The sequence below is a fragment of the Desmodus rotundus genome, chromosome 12 (assembly GCF_022682495.2).
Source record: "Desmodus rotundus isolate HL8 chromosome 12, HLdesRot8A.1, whole genome shotgun sequence".
NCBI classification, from domain to species: domain Eukaryota; kingdom Metazoa; phylum Chordata; class Mammalia; order Chiroptera; family Phyllostomidae; genus Desmodus; species Desmodus rotundus.
In genome coordinates, this window is record NC_071398.1 from 99,827,503 (window position 1) to 99,837,918 (window position 10,416).

The window sequence follows — 10,416 nt, forward strand, 5'->3', positions numbered from 1 at the left end:
CACATTGAGTTACAGTACTTGTTTCAACCCTTGCCTTTGTTAGTTTTAAGTGGCTTACTCTCAACGGGTTGATACAGTTCTCACGTGGTTTGTGGTTTGTTTTTAATTACTACATCCCCCCCGCACCCGGCACTGTTTCTGGCACAAAGTAGGACCCTAACAAATATCTGTTGAATAAATTAAGAAATACTGTGTGTCATTGGAACATTCCTAAGGGCCACCGAGCACTATGCCTGGCAGGTAGGAAGCATCAGATACATGTTACCTGAATGAAGGAGGAACAAATGAACCACTGTGGGAGAGGTGACAAAGTCCCTGAACGGTGCCCCCCAGTGCACCACGGTGGAAGGAAAAGCTGGGTTCCCTAGGTGGTATTCCTGTGGTTACCACTCTTAGCTCCCAATGCTTTGTTTCCATGGCATTCTAAGTAACTACATCTAGTCCTAGGGTGTGTTTACTAACTAGTTAAACCAACGCATTAACTGAGCTACCTCATTACACATCTCTGCACTGTTTAATAATATTTGACCTCTGAGGATGCGTTAATACACATCAAACCAAAGCTGTCTGGGTGAAGGGAAGGCCTGATGGGCAGAGAATTGCCAGCTTTCACCGTGCGGCATTTTTGCTTTCCTGTCCCTAGGGCTCGCTCCCCTACACATCAGTTGCTCATGTCCATTCAGATGCTGGGAGTTCTCCCGGCTCTGGTGGCCCCGAGAAGGGCTGGCTTGTCTTTGCTCTCTACAAAGCAAGGCAGGTAGTCTGCAACTCCCTGTGCTGTGTCATCCTCTCCGGGGAGCCAGGTCACCAAATCCCAGAGCCCAGGATGCTCAAGTCACGTCTGAGCCTGCGGTGGCAGTGACGCTGCGGATTCTGAATTCAGTGTTTAGTTTTTTTGGCTGTTCTCCTTTCCCTCCCACTAAAACAAAACAAAACATAAACAAACAAAAAAAACCCACAAAAACAAAGGTTTTCAATAAAATGCAGAGTTAGAACAGATTCAAGGAAATATATTCTCTCAATACCTGTGATCACTCTTTATTCAGCCTCATCAAGCTCTGGCCTCGTTCACATCTAGGGAGGAAGTCAGCAAGAGAGGGCAGCTGCTGGAGAGATGCTGCTGGCCAGTCCTCCGCCTGCCCACCCACCTGTCTTCTCTCCCTGAGCCGCTGAACGTTCCATTTCGCCTCCAGCCTGGAAGTCCTTCCTCTAGGTGCACCACGCCTCGTTCTTTAATTTCTCATTACATTCCCCAGCAGAAAATATATTATTCCACTTCAGCACGTCTCCAAAGCACTTTTAGTTCTCTGTATTGCCTGCCTAACGACTTTCGGCCATTTCTTAAAAATTTATTTTTCCATTACAGTTGACATTCAGCATTATGTCGTATGAATCAGGTGCACAGCATCGTGGGTATACGCTCCTGTACTTTACAAAGAGACCACACGGTGCCTCTCATCAATCAGCCCTGCCCTGACAGACCATAAAAGGGCAGCTCTGGAAAGATGATCAGATGCTCTTAAGGCCACTTCACATCTAGGTCTGGAATCTCCATCAGTCGCATTTGCAGACGCGGCGGCATGCATCCAGTTGGCCACAGCTCAGTCTCGGGGCGCAGCAGCGTCAGGCATGCAGGTCCGCAGGCTCTGCCCCAGAGCCGTGTGGGGGGCTCCAGGGCAAGCTGGCAGTCTGGGTCCCATGAGCCCTGCAGGAGGAGACTCTGGGGCCCAGGCAAGCTGGAGCACTACTGCCCTAGTGGAGAGAAAACCACGTGAGCTCTGGCCAGAAAAGCAAGGTCCACAGTGTTGCATTGCTACTGACTTTGTAACCTTTGGTGAGTCTCTGAATTTCTATATGCCTCAGTTTCTTCGACTGTTACATAATACCTGCTCCTGGCTTGTGGGATGGTCATGAAACTAACGAATATGTATTGTCACAGAGTAGCTGTTAAATAAGTATCATTTCCCTTCCCCTTCTGTTTCTACCCCAGCTCTCTGATTTATACAGAAGCCCCCCTACAGAGGGATCAGGAGTCCCAAACATAAGGTCTTATTCCTTATCCCCAAGAGCACAATAAAGTGAAAATTAAAAGCCCTGGCCAGGTAACTCAGTTGGTTAGACCATGGTCCTGATATACCATGGTTGCGGGTTCAATCCCTGGTCAGGGCACATGCAAGAATCAACCAGTGAATGCATCACTAAGTGGAACAACAAATCAATGTCCCTCTGTCTTTCTCACATCAATAAATGAAAAGAATTTAAATGAAAAGATAATGTCCATAGTCCATAGTCCACCCATATCCAGGAAGTTCCCTTCACAATCAAACCTGCTCCCCTTACACCTCCCCTTACACCTTGGAAGCAACCAGAATTCCAACTCTTCGAGAAGGTCACACAGATACGTGTACACCGCACACACGTGTGAGGTGATGGAGGTGTTGACTGCCCGGACAGCGGGTCGTTCCCAGTGCAGACCTGGACAGCGGGTCGTTCCCGGTGCAGACCTGGACTGTAGCGCCACGATGCACACGTTAACTATCTTACCAGTGCTCTTTGTCCATCATACCTCAATAAAACAGCATCGCTTAAAAAAAAGGTAAAACATCTTTCAAAAACGCCCCTTTGGCATAAGATGGCAAACGTGGGCTGAAGCTTCTTGACCCAGCCCAAAGTCAAGATGCCCTAGGAGCAGGAAGGATGTTGACGGATTCCAGAACTTCACACAATTACTGCGGGAAACCGCCAGGCAGAGGAAAACAGCTTAGCAGTTCCCGCAAGGGAAGAAAGAACAGGCCGTCTGAACATGCGAGAGGGCCCACGCCCTGAAAACGGATATTTTCAGTGGGAATGGAGGTGTTTTTCCTTCTCCTTCACCTTGGCGCTTCGAGGTGGCTCCCTGAAAGTTGGTTTGCATGTATGATTTCATTAGATAATACTACAGCCCCTGGCACGGTCTGCACAACTTCGCATCCCCATCAGTAACACGCAGGAGAGAGGGTCTGACGGTCCACAGCCACACTGGCTGCGTGAGGGGTCCAAGTTTCGGATTTCTGACAAGTTGACCGTCCAGGTGAAGGGATAGTGGAGACGGAGGGCACAGGCATCTTTTCATTGGTTTAAGGTACTTTTTTGGGTGAACCCTCTACTGGGGAGTTCTGTCCATCATCTTGTCATGGTTTTGGTCTTTTTTTTCTTTTTTTTTTGAATAGCATCAGCCTTTGGTCTGTAGTACACGCTGCAAGTACTTTTTGTCATTTGTCTTTTGCTCCTGGCGCTTTTTGCCACGCAGATGTTCCCCCGCTAAGTGCTCCCATTTCTAAAGAGACAAATTCCCACTTCTTGTGGGAATTCACGTACGGTTTCAGGTTTTTAGATTCGGGTCTCAAATGTGCTTCACTTGTAATTATTTTTCAAGTCTTGTCTACCCTTACTGATTTTCTGTCTACTTGTATCCAACAAACACTAACTGAAGATTTATCTATTTTTCCTTTCAGGTCTGCCAGTTTTTATTTCATGGTTTTTGAAGCTCTGAACGTGGTACAAAGATATTTAAGAGCGTTAGCTCTTCACGTTGAACTGACCCTTTTGTTATGATCAAGTGTTCTCGTTGTCCCTGGTAACTCGCCTGTCCTGAAGTTCATGGGCTCATAAGGCCCAAGCCCTCCAGCTTCCTGTGAGCGAGGCTTGCGTGGCCTCTCCCCACGTTCAAAGCCTGTGGAAGGAATTATTTGCACGGGCTCGAGAGCCCAGACCGCAGAAAATGAAGCAGGAGGTCTGCGTCCCATGCAGAGCCACGTCCCTGTGCCTGGCACAGGCCAAGGGATCCGAAGCCCAGGAAGGAGAAGCGGAGTCTCCTGCACTTTGGTGGAGGGCTTTTGTCCTCGGGACACGCATGTCATCCCTTCCACAGACGTGTCTGAGTATCTGCTCAGGGGCCCTGAGCTAGGTGCAGAGACTGAGCTTCCAGAAAGCCCTGGAGTCGGAGCGATGAAGTGATGGGAGGTTCAGTAGCACTGCTTATGGTATTTGTGTTTCTCTGTGAATGAAAATCAATGTCTTTTTGGCAGCCAAGTGAATCACCATGATGAAGGGTAAGAGTCTGTTAGTGAGTAAAAGTGGACTAGGGGCCAACAGTGCATCATGGGAACACTGAGTAAGCAGGACAGTGTGTATTTGGAATGTGAAATGTCACCTCGGGTTTTAGCTTCCATTTAAGATGGCCCAGCCTCATGCATGACAAAAAAAAAGTGAATTTGTTTAGGTGTTTAAATATTTTCAAAGGCTCCTTATTTTTAAAAAGATTTTATTTATTTCTAGAGAGGGGGAGGGAGGGAGAAAGAGAGGGAGAGAAACATCAGTGTGTGGTTGTCTCTTGTGCTCCCCCTACTGGGGACCTGGCCCTCAACCCAGGCATGTGCCCTGACTGGGAATCAAACCAGTGACCCTTTGCTTCCAATGAGACACAGCAGCCAGGGCTCAAAGGTCCCTTCTAATATTACAGAAGTTTAGTGTTGAAACTGAAGTTTTTATATTTCCCTCTCTTAAAAGCCTCCCCAGCCACTGTCAGGGTGGCCCCCATCCAGTTAGAACGCAGACAGGTTTACCCCGAAATCAAGGAAACTGCAACTGAGACCCTCACTTGCACTTCTAATCAGGGACTCACTTTGGTGCCTGATTTTGACCCATGAGTCCATATTCCTTTTTCTTAGGGAGCCCCAAGAACTGTAAAAGCTTTAGGGCATATAAGAATTAGAAGTGCCTTTGGTCGAACCTTAGAATGATTAAAGTATTTTTCTTCTTCATCCCACCTTATTTAGTTCTAAGAATTACTATTTCATTCTTCAAAATTCTCTCGGACTTTGCTCTTCCTCCTCGATTCCCGCTGATCTGACGTGTTCGGCTCAGGGCCCCCTCACTCCGACACGGCCTGAAGGCGGCCAGACAGGTGGTTCCCCGACTGCGGTCTCCCTCGATGAAGCCCCTCGATGAAGCTGCCCTGTGTGCAGATGCCAGGCTGATTGAAAACGGAAACAGGGCTTACTTTGCGTTCTTACCATCCAAGCTCAAGATACTTGGTCGACTTCCCACTTTCCCCGATCTCCTGAAACTGGGATGCCCACGTGGCCAGGCAAGGTGGCGATCAATCAGCGGGTACCTGAGGCCACAGGAGAACTGCGACACTTTTTTAGTGACACTAACTTTAGGTGTGTTCTGATAATCCACCACTATTGGACCAGCCATATGTGACACTTTTTTTTTTTAATAAAAAAGCATTATTTTTACTTGATGCCATGTAATTAAACATATTACTCCCTCCTTCTTTCTCTTCACTTGCATCAGATACAAAGTTGAATGCAAAGGGAAAAAAAATTGGGGGGAAGCTGAGAGGCAGAGAATTTGATTTGTCACCATTCTTGGCCCATGACATTCTTCGTGGGCGCGTTCAAGGACCTCAGCATCCATCCATTCTCTCATCAACGTGCCCCAACAAGTACTTGTGACCTCACCACCCACACAGAAACCGGGGCACAGATCTCCGTCCACCTTCCCCTCTGGTCCTCTGCCCCATCGCCCAGCCTCTTCCCCTCAGGGTAGCGGCTGCAAAGCCACCCTTCTCTGGCTCCTCCCGTTAACGTCCTAAAGAGTGGGGGGAGGAGGGCACTTTCATAAAGCTATTAACTTACAAAAACTTCGTCACATGGTGTGCATCATCTCTCAGGACTTACTCTTGTCACATCATTTTATACAGGGTGGAGCGAAAGCAGGCTTACAGTTGTTCACGTGGAAATATTACAATAATAGATAATACTAGAAAAAACTGTTTCGCGTCCTCACAACTGTAAGCCTCCTATTGCCTCCCCCCGTATTGCTGGGACTGACCCATACTGTGGCGTGGAACTGTAGCAAACTCGCTTGGAGTGCTGTGTGACCATGACCTGATTGGCGTATCTGCTACTCAGCTGTAGGTGGGCACTTGGGCTGTTTTCAGATCTGGGTATGAGCGCGCCTGCCCCCGGGAACAGCCTGGTTCCTGTGTCCTGGGGGGCGCTCAGGAGTTTCCTGTGGGCGTGCACTTGGAGCAGAGTGACAGGCCGTGGGGACTGCAGAGGCTTCCCTTTACAGGGCACAGGGTTTCAAGAGGGCCGTGGCGGTCTACACTCCCACCAGGGAGGGTCACAGGATTTGCTGATCCCCGTCCTCTAGATAGGGTCCCGCTTAAATCTTTCTATTCTGACCCGAGGACACTTTCTCTCTTTATGTTTTAAGAGAGAGGGGAAGGGAGGGAGAAAGAGGGTGAGAAACGTCAAGGTCCCGACCTGACCGGGGACTGAATCGAACCAGGGGCCTTCCGCTTCGCAGCATGGTGTCCAAACGACTGGGACACGGTTTTCTTTTTTTGTTTTGTGTTTGGAGAGAGGGAGGGAGTGAGGGAGGGAGAGAGAGAAAGAGAAACATCACTTGGTTGCCCCCCACATGAACCTGGACTGGGGGCGGGACCCGAAACCTTTTGGTTACAGGACCAAAAAGGTTGGGGCTCAGCTCCAACCCACTGAGCCCCCGGCCAGGGCAAACACTTTTTGAAAACTGTGGTAATGTACAGGTGACATCAGGTTGACACGCTCACCACGTCCGCAGGTGCCTCTCAGCGGCATCAAGCACACTCACACTGTTGTGCAACACTCACTCACCACCGGCCACCACCAGAGCCTTTCCATCTCCCCAGACTGGAACCCCACACCCAGTAACCCACAGCCCCCCGTTCTCCCCTCCTGCAACCCCAGCCCCCCCCCCTACTTTCTCTCTCTCTGACTTGGGTGCCCCCAGGGGCCGCATTCAAGGGGAATCATACAGTATTTGTCCTTTGTGACTGGCTTATTTCATTTCACATGTCTTCAGGCTCATCCACCTTGCAGCGTGTGTCAGAATTTACTTGTTCTTTTTTAAAGGTTCTATTTATTTCTAGAGAGAGGGGAAGGGAGGGAGAAAGAGAGAGAAACACCAATGTGAGAAACATTGATTGGTTGCCTCTCACACGCATCCCGACCTGGGACCGAACCCGCAACCCAGGCTTGTGCCCTGACCGGGAATCAAACTGGCGACCTTCTGCCTTGCGGGGACGACATTCAACCCACTGAGCCACAGGAGCCAGGGCCGAATTCACCTCTTTTTTAAGGCTGACTAACATTCCATTATACGCATGTTGGCGTCTGCTTATCCACTCATTCGGCGATGCGCTCTGGGTGGCTGCCACCCTCTGGCCGTTGTGAATGACGCTGCCACGAACACGGGGGCAGGGGGCACCTGTCCACGCGAGTCCCTGCTTTCAGTGCCTGTGGCTGTGCACCCACAGGTGCAACTGCTGGTCTTACGGGAGTTCTGGGGTTACGTTCCTGAGGAACCGCCGCGCCATTTTCTATCCCCCCCAGCAGTGCACAAGGGTTCTGATTTCCACGTCATCGCCAACATTTAAAAATTTTTTATTTATTGATTTGGGGGGACATCAATTTGTTGTCCCACTTATGTACATCCATTGGTGAATTCTCTCAGGTGCCCTGACTGGGCATCAACCCCACAGCTTTGGCCAATCAGGACGATGCGCAACCAACCGAGCTGCCCGGCCAGGGTGTGTGCCGGCCGTCCCGCTGCCTGTGAAGTGGCACCTCACCGAGCTGATTTGCATTTCCTAACGATCGGTGACGTCCAGCGTCCATTCTGCGCTTATGGGCCACATGAGGTCTGAAGCTCAGGAAAGAAACTTGGGCTACAGATGCTATTTTACAAAAATCATCAGTGCTAGGCAGTCGCCGAAGCTACTGAGGAGAACCTCACAGGCGAATGAACTGAATGAGGAAAATCAGTTCGCAGGTCACGTGCTGGTGGTTTAACAGAAGCAACAGTAACAGTTACCACTTACTCTGCCCTTTCTAGCCAAGTACTGTCCCATACATTTTACTCACATCTTTCAAAAACAAATCAAACCCTTGGACTTAGGTGCTATTATCACGCCCTTCTGCATTCAGGGAAACCGAGGCATGGACTGCAGAAATGATTTGCCTAAAACACACATCTGGTTGAGAGGAGACGCAAAGATTTGAAGACAGGTGGTCCGAAGCCAGAACTTGCTCTCAACCCTCAATAAACCTCACAGCAATTGTGGAAACTAGGAATTTTTACCTCCACTTTTTACAGATTTTGGGGAAAAAAATGAGGCTCAGAGAAATTCAACCACTTGCTCCAGTAACAGAGCTCGAACTGCGGGGCCAGGAGTCAAACCGGAAGCCCGCATCCCTCCGAGGGCAGTCAGCAGCAGGGGTTAACTTCTCCCTGAGTCTTTTGTGCAGCCTCGCCCTGTACTGAGCATCTGTTTAAAGAACGGTGTTGCTATTACTAACCCTACTAATAATGTGAGAACACTGCGTTTATCCCCCACTTACCTTTCACAGGAAGTGACCCGAGCACGTACCGCGTTAACAAACTATAACCTAAGGAGGGCGATGTGGGAGCAGGGAGCAGGGAGCCCTACCCTAGACAAGAGTAGAAGGCAGTCTCAGACCAGCCTGCCGCGGAAACGGGAGCAGGACAGGGAACTTTGGGTGGGTGGTCTTCATGGGGAAACCCTGAAAACCCGACACAGGAATCCGGGAGGACGCAGGGAAGATGTTACGTGAACTTGCCTCTAGCACTGTTTTTCAACGTGGGACTCAGGGTTATGACATCGCTGCCCTAGAGAAGGAAGTGTGACCCCAGCGGTCCCTGGTTCCGCAGGTAACCTCCGCACAGGAATCAAGGAAATGCTTTCCCCTTGTGTATTTCACTGCCTGAGACATGTGGTTTTCTCACACTTTGGCACCTGGGAGTGACATGCATCTTCCGATCAATGGTGTGTCATAGCTTAGTTAGTTGTTTGTTTATTTACTTTTTGGATAGAAAATGGCGCACCTCGCAATCAGCAGCATGCTGGGTTGGAAGAGGTGTGCGTGCCAGGAACAGCTCTGTAACACACTCCTCAGGTAATCTCTGTGACAGTTCTATGCAGCTGGTGGTGTTACCACCATTTTACAGACAGGGAAACTGAGGCTCAAGGACTAAATGACATGCTCAGGGCGGCTGTCCATGACGTGGCACAGCCAGAAAGAAAACCAGGCATGACTTCAAAACTCGCACCCTCACTGCCCTTCCACATTTACTACGGGGTACGAAGCTGGATAAAAACCTACCACACCCAAACCACTCAAATCAAGGTGCGGCTCAAATGAAAAGCCTTCCCAGCTCCTCCAGGAACCATCGATCTCACCCTCACCTGTTTTCCGCTAACGTTTTATGACTCCCTCTGTTACTCCTTCTTATAACACGTAACTTAATAGTGCCTTAGTCACCCGCTCTGCCCCTATGGTGCCCACCGCTGTTCCCGCCGCGGCAGGAGCTCCAGGTCTGCTGAAAGGAGCAGGGTCTCTGTCTCTAAGTCGACAGAGAAGACGAGAAATGCACATATAACTAAATAAGGACAAAAGCAATCTTACCCGAGCAGTATAAATAAAGTGCATTGGAGTTTAAGAGAAAAGAGCCAATGATACCAAGCACATGTGGCTGGGAGACAGTTCAGCGAGCTTCCAGGTTTACACACACACAAAATCTGGCGGAAACCAGGCTGCTGAGATATTACTTTAGACTATACAGCAGTTTTTAATTTTAATGAACTACCAGCACTCATACTTGAACTTTCCCATAATATCAGGACTTCTGGATTTCCCTGGAAAACGGTGCGATGTTGGAAACGGGGCGCTCGTTCTCGCAGGGGGACTGGTTGTACGTCAGTGCCCCCTCCTTCATCCTAGCACCTCCCACCACTGGCCCACGCCCAGCCTGCAGTGTTGATTGAATTGTGCCCTCCGTAGACAGCAGGGGTCGCGGTCCCGTCTCGGACACCCCACCCCTTGCTCCGAGGGTGTTCCCGCCTCCCCCAGAAGCGCTGCTCCTCCGAGTCGCTGCGACCACTGCTCCCGCTCGCTGCCTCCGACCCCGCCCTCCACTGGGCCGCCGCGGCCCCCGGCGCATACCTTCAGGTCCCTAGTCACCCCGTGGGCACAGCGTCCCTCCTTCGCTAGGGCCACAGTCCGCGGGTGCCGGCGGCGCGCGCGACCTCCGCGGGCCCCGCAGGCGTGCAGTACGTGCCGTGCGCGTTGGCGGAAGTCAGTCTCTCCACGTTGCAGTGAACGTCGGCTCCACTACCAAACCAGCCTTAGAGGTGGAGGCCGAGGCAGAGCGCGGACAAGTCCAGACGCGTGGTTCCTGGCCCCCGTAAGGCGCGCCCGCAATCGCGACTCCTCCGGCAGGACGACGTCGCTCGCTCCCACTCCACCTCTCGCGAGACCCGCCCGAGGGCGGCTTGGTTTCCGCGAGGTTCGTGCGGCCACG

The 10,416-nt window shown here is 50.6% G+C and overlaps 1 long non-coding RNA gene across 3 annotated transcripts; it reads right to left on the reverse strand.

The window, feature by feature from the left end:
• Positions 1 to 1,022: 1,022 nt before the first annotated feature.
• LOC139440388 (uncharacterized) lies at positions 1,023 to 10,373 on the reverse strand. Of its 3 annotated transcripts, none has more exons than XR_011650612.1 (5): positions 10,059 to 10,373; positions 6,851 to 6,960; positions 6,318 to 6,391; positions 4,809 to 4,996; positions 1,023 to 1,752 (listed from the first exon to the last, which is right to left on the reverse strand). It is a non-coding gene; the product is annotated as an uncharacterized lncRNA (long non-coding RNA). The 3 variants fall into 3 exon arrangements; XR_011650611.1 differs by having other exon boundaries at positions 1,023 to 1,747; positions 4,809 to 5,014; positions 10,059 to 10,371; XR_011650610.1 differs by having other exon boundaries at positions 4,809 to 5,014; positions 10,059 to 10,371.
• Between the last annotated feature and the right edge of the window lie 43 nt (positions 10,374 to 10,416).